A 6,063-nucleotide genomic window follows, 5' to 3' on the forward strand; every position below is an offset into this window, starting at 1 on the left:
TCGATTTTATGGGGTACCTTTCAAGTGTACAAAAAAGTTCTTTGTTAGTAAGGAATCAAATGCTGGAGAATTCATTTCTAATAGATACTCGAATGAAAAATTCGATACCATAGTCCCCGCTACTCTCCTCATAGGATACTTATCAAAAGCTCAATTTTGTACTGGATCGGGGGCATCCTATTAGTAAACCCCATTTGGACAGATTATCAGATTGGGATATTCTTGATCGATTTGGTCGGATATGTAGAAATCTTTTTCATTATCATAGTGGATCTTCGAAAAAACGGACTTTGTATCGACTAAAGTATATACTTCGACTTTCATGTGCTAGAACTTTAGCTCGTAAACATAAAAGCACGGTACGAACTTTTATGCAACGATTGGGTTCGGCATGTTTTAGAAGAATTTTTTATGGAAGAAGAGCAAGTTTTTTTCTTGATGTTCACCAAAACAACTCTTTTTTCTTTCTGTGGATCACACACTGAGCGTATTTGGTATTTGGATATTATACGTATCAATGACCTGGTCAACCCTCTTAATTAATCATTAGACGAAATTAAGAAACAGGAAAGGGTTGATAAATGATCAAGAAAAAACTTTTCTATTTTTCATTCTGAAATGTTCTTTTTATTATAATAAAGAGTAGGTGAATCAACTTACTAATTAAAAAAATTAGTAGAACTTCCTCTTTGGAATAGAAATTGGCTATTTTCTACATAGGGAAAGTCGTGTGCAATGAAAAATGCAAGCACGATTTGGGGAGGGATTTTTCTCTATTGTAACAAGGAAGAATTATCTACTCCATCCGACTAGTTCCGGGTTCGAGTCCCGGGCAACCCATATAGAAAAGACCCATCAAAGTTTTTCACTTTGACTCACTTCATTTACAAATACAAAATTATTGGTTTGGGTTAATTTAGTTATATGGATAGCTAATCTTTGGGCTGACTTGGTTGACATTGGTATATAGTCTATGTTTATACTGTTAAATAACAAGCCTTCTATTATCTATATTCTAGTTAATACGTGTGCTTGGGAGTCCTTGCAATTTGAATAAACCAAGATCTTACCATGACTGCAATTTTAGAGAGACGCGAAAGTACAAGCCTGTGGGGGTCGCTTCTGCAACTGGATAACTAGCACTGAAAATCGTCTTTACATCGGATGGTTCGGTGTTTTGATGATCCCTACCTTATTGACCGCAACTTCTGTATTTATTATCGCCTTCATCGCTGCCCCTCCAGTAGATATTGATGGTATTCGTGAGCCTGTTTCTGGTTCTTTACTTTATGGAAACAATATTATCTCTGGTGCTATTATCCCTACTTCTGCGGCGATCGGATTGCACTTTTACCCAATTTGGGAAGCTGCATCTGTTGATGAGTGGTTATACAATGGTGGTCCTTATGAGCTAATTGTTCTACACTTCTTACTTGGTGTAGCTTGTTATATGGGTCGTGAGTGGGAACTTAGTTCCGTCTGGGTATGCGTCCTTGGATTGCTGTTGCATATTCAGCTCCTGTTGCAGCTGCTACTGCTGTTTTCTTGATTTACCCTATTGGTCAAGGAAGCTTTTCTGATGGTATGGCCTTTAGGAATCTCTGGTACTTTCAACTTTATGATTGTATTCCAGGCAGAGCACAACATCCTTATGCATCCATTCCACATGTTAGGTGTAGCTGGTGTATTCGGCGGTTCCTATTCAGTGCTATGCATGGTTCCTTGGTAACCTCTAGTTTGATCAGGGAAACTACTGAAAATGATATCCGCTAATGAGGGTTACAAATTTGGTCAAGAGGAAGAAACTTATAATATTGTGGCTGCTCATGGTTATTTTTGGCCGATTAATCTTCCAATATGCCTAGTTTCAACAACTCTCGTTCTTTTACACTTCTTCTTGGCTGCTTGGCCTGTAGTAGGAATCTGGTTCACTGCTTTAGGTATTAGTACTATGGCTTTCAACCTAAATGTGTTTCAATTTCAACCAATCTGTAGTTGATAGTCAAGGTCGCGTTATTAATACTTGGGCTGATATCATCAACCGTGCTAACCTTGGTCATGGAAGTAATGCACGAACGTAATGCTCACAACTTCCCTCTAGACTTAGCTGCTGTTGAAGTTCCATCTATTAATGGATAAGGTTTTTCTGCTAACATATAAGAATTTTTGAAGACAGAAATACCCAATATCTTGTTCTAGCAAGATATTGGGGTATTTCTGTCTTTATTTTGAATCTTTTTTTTCTTCTTAATCTTTCTATTCAGAATTCAGTTAACGACGAGATTTAGTATCCTTTCTTGCATTTTCATAACTCGTGAAATGCCGAGTAGGCACGAATTCCCCCAATTTGCGACCTACCTATAGGATTTGTTATGTAAATAGGTATATGTTCCTTTCCATTATGAATCGCGATTGTATGGCCAACCATTGTGGGTAGAATGCTAGATGCCCGGGACCACGTTACTATTGTTTCTTTCTCCTCCTTCATATTGACCTTTTCTATCTTTGCCAATAAATGATGAGCTACAAAAGGATTCGTTTTTTTTTCGTGTCACAGCTGATTACTCCTTTTTTCCTTTTTAAAGAGTGGCATTCTATGTCCAATATCTCGATCGAAGTACGGAGGTCAGAATAAATAGAATAATGATCAATGGAAAAAAGAAAAAAATCCTTTAGCTGGATAAGGGGCGGATGTAGCCAAGTGGATCAAGGCAGTGGATTGTGAATCCACCATGCGCGGTTCAATTCCCGTCGTTCGCCCATCGCATTATTGCAAATTCCAAAAATGCAATTTTCCATATTCCTAGTTACGTATTTACTTACGGCGACGAAGAATTAAAACTATCGCTATATTTTTTCCTTTTCCTAGTTCTTCTTCCAAGCGCAGGATAACCCCAAGGGGTTGTGGGTTTTTTTTCTACCAATGGGAGCTTTCCCTTCACCGCCCCCATGGGGGTGGTCCACAGGGTTCATAACTACCCCTCTTACTACGGGGCGTTTACCTAGCCAACACTTAGATCCGGCTCTACCCAAACTTTTTTGGTTCACCCCAACATTACCCACTTGTCCGACTGTTGCTAAGCAGTTTTGGGATACTAAACGGACCTCCCCAGATGGTAATCTTAAAGTGGCCGATTTACCCTCTTTTTGCAATGAGTTTCGCTACAGCAACCTGCTGCTCTAGCTAATTGCCCACCCCTTCCACGTGTGATTTCTATGTTATGCATGGCCGTGCCTAAGGGCATATCGGTTGAAGTAGATTCTTCTTTTCTCTCAAAAAAACCCCTTCCCAAACTGTACAAGCTTCTTCCAAAGCATACGGCTTTCTAGATGTATATGACGATCTCTAGACAGATGGATCTTATATGAATCATATGATGAAGTACCACATGAGTGGATATATAGGAAAGGAATCCAAATCTGCCGAATCGCTCATGTTATGATCTTCTACATCCTAGGTCTCTGCGTTCCGTCATCTGGCTTATGTTCTTCATGTAGCATTCAGATCGAATGACTCTATGAAATTACGTCGATACTTCCACATATTATGGGTAACGTAGGAGACATCCCTATTTTCCCCCGGGGGTCTTAATTACCACTGCTTAGCTTTCAATTTGCCTCTGACCATCAAATTAAATGTGAATAACCCGTTCCTCCTCTCTTTGAAACAAGGGGCGCTTCCGGTTCTGTGCGTGCTTCAAAACAATTTTGTCTTCTCCATATTACCATATCTCTAGAGCCAATAATTTTCTATGAGGAACTACTGAACTCAATCACTTGCTGCCGTTACTCAACAGTTTTCTGTTGAGGTCTATCCCGTAGAGGTAGTCAAATTGGATCAGTGATCGATTTCTAGGTTTCGTCGTAAACCTAATTGGTTACTTCCAATTACGTAAATCAATAGTTCAAACCGCACTCAAAGGTAGGGCATTCTCCATTGATATAGGAACTTTTGTACCAGAAACAATAGTATCTCCAATTATAGCCCCTCTGGGATGTAAAATATATCTCTTCTCACCATCCCCATAGTGTATGAGACAAATGTATGCATTTCGATTAGGGTCGTATTCTATGGTTACGATTCTACCAGATATGTCTTTTTGATTCCGTCGAAAATCTATTTTACGGTATAGGCGCTTATGACCTCCCCCTCTATGCCTTGCGGTAATGATTCCTCTGGAATTACGACCTTTACCACAACGGTGCCGTCCATGGATCAAATTATTTCGTGGATTGGATTTTCACTTGCCTGTCTACGGTTCCCTTGCGTGTGCTCGGGATAGGTGTTTTTGTATAAATGTATCGCCGTATTATTAAGTATTCTCCTTTAGTTTTTTTCTCTATCTAGAAGTGGAATAGAATAACCGGGTTGAAGGGTAATGATCATACGTCTGTAATGCATTGTATGGCCCAGAATAGGTCCTATTCTTCTACCTTTTCCAGGTAGTCGATGGCTATTCACAGCTACCACCTTAACACCAAAGAAGAGTTCGACCCAATGCTTTATTTCTGTCTTAGTGAATCCCGATTCGACATTAAAAGTATATTGATTCTTTCCCAATAAACGAAGACTTTTTTTCTGTAAATACTGCGTATTTGATTCCATCCATAAATCGACTTTCCCTCCTATGCTCTGAGTTTCCAGTATCGATAAGAATTCGAGTTCTTATTGTTCTTATGTTATGGTATGAATATACCATACCAATTCGTTATGTATGGATGATGGATGAGATTCCATGGATAGAGAGCCAGTTCCAATAGACTTATGGAATGTTCCCGTTCGTGTGCATCCAGCAGGAATTGAACCCGCAAATTTACCAATTATGAGTTGGGCGCTTTAACCATTCAGCCATGGATGCTTAACAGGGATCATCGTACATCGTAAATAACCAATTTTCATATAGAAAGACATATCATAGAAAAAATGAAATCGAAAATATTCCGAGATGGCAAATTATTCGGAGATGACTATGAAAACACCTCTCTGGATCCTCGAATTGAAAGAGAGATTGAGAGGGATCAAGAATCCTAATTCTCGCTATTTGGAATGGATCCAATTCTATTGAGTCTGACTCATAGTGATCATTTCTCTTAGCAAAGAATGACCTTGGTTATCAAAGGATTGAACAACCGGGATCCATTTACTTATGATACCTAGTTGCATTGATAACAAGGATCTAATGAATTATGAGTTTAATAGATCCTCTTTAGCAGAAAGACGTATATTCCTTGCTCATTATCAGACAATCACTTATTCCCAAACCTCGTGTGGGACTAATCGTTTTCATTTACCATCTCATGGAAAACCCCTTTTCGTTCCGCTTAGCCCCTATCGGGTATTTTAGTGATAGGTTCTGTAGGAACTGGACGATCCTATTTGGTCAAATACCTAACGAAAAATTACGATTTTCCTTTCATTAAGGTACGAGGGCTTCTTATTCCACAAGAACGAAAGCACCTTTTCATTCATTCATATACTAGGGGTTTTTACTTGGAAAAAGACAATGTTCCATACTAAAGGATTCGGGTCCATAACCACGAGTTCCAGTGCACTAGATCTTGTAGCACTTAGCAACGAAGCCCTATCCATTAGTTATTCCACATAAGAAATCCATTCTAGAAAAAAATACAATTAGATTAGCTCTTCATAGACAAACTTGGGGTTTGCGAGCCAAGGTAAGATCGGCTCGGGATCATGGGACCCTTTTCTATCAGATAGGAGGGGCTCTTGTACAAAATAGACTTACTAAGTAATAACCCCATAGAATCTATCTATATAAAGATAAAGAGGCAATCGTGTCAGGAAGCGGGTTTTTCTTTGGCCAAAAGGTACTTCCGAACTTGGAACGAGCATGAAGAGATTAACGAGACTTCTTTCTCTTTTGAGTTTTTCTGGCGGACCTGCCGCGCAAGATCTTTGGTCTTCCCCTGGAACCGATGAAAAAAAAGTGGATCGCTTCTTATGTACTCGCTCAGAATGATTCTTCTCTATCTATAGTTCATGGCCTATTAGAAGTAGAAGGTGCTCTGGTGCAATCCTTACCGACAGAAAAAGATTGCAGT

The sequence above is a fragment of the Triticum urartu genome, unplaced genomic scaffold, assembly GCF_056163025.1.
Source record: "Triticum urartu cultivar PI428250 unplaced genomic scaffold, HENAU_Tu73 scaffold1, whole genome shotgun sequence".
Lineage (NCBI taxonomy): Eukaryota > Viridiplantae > Streptophyta > Magnoliopsida > Poales > Poaceae > Triticum > Triticum urartu.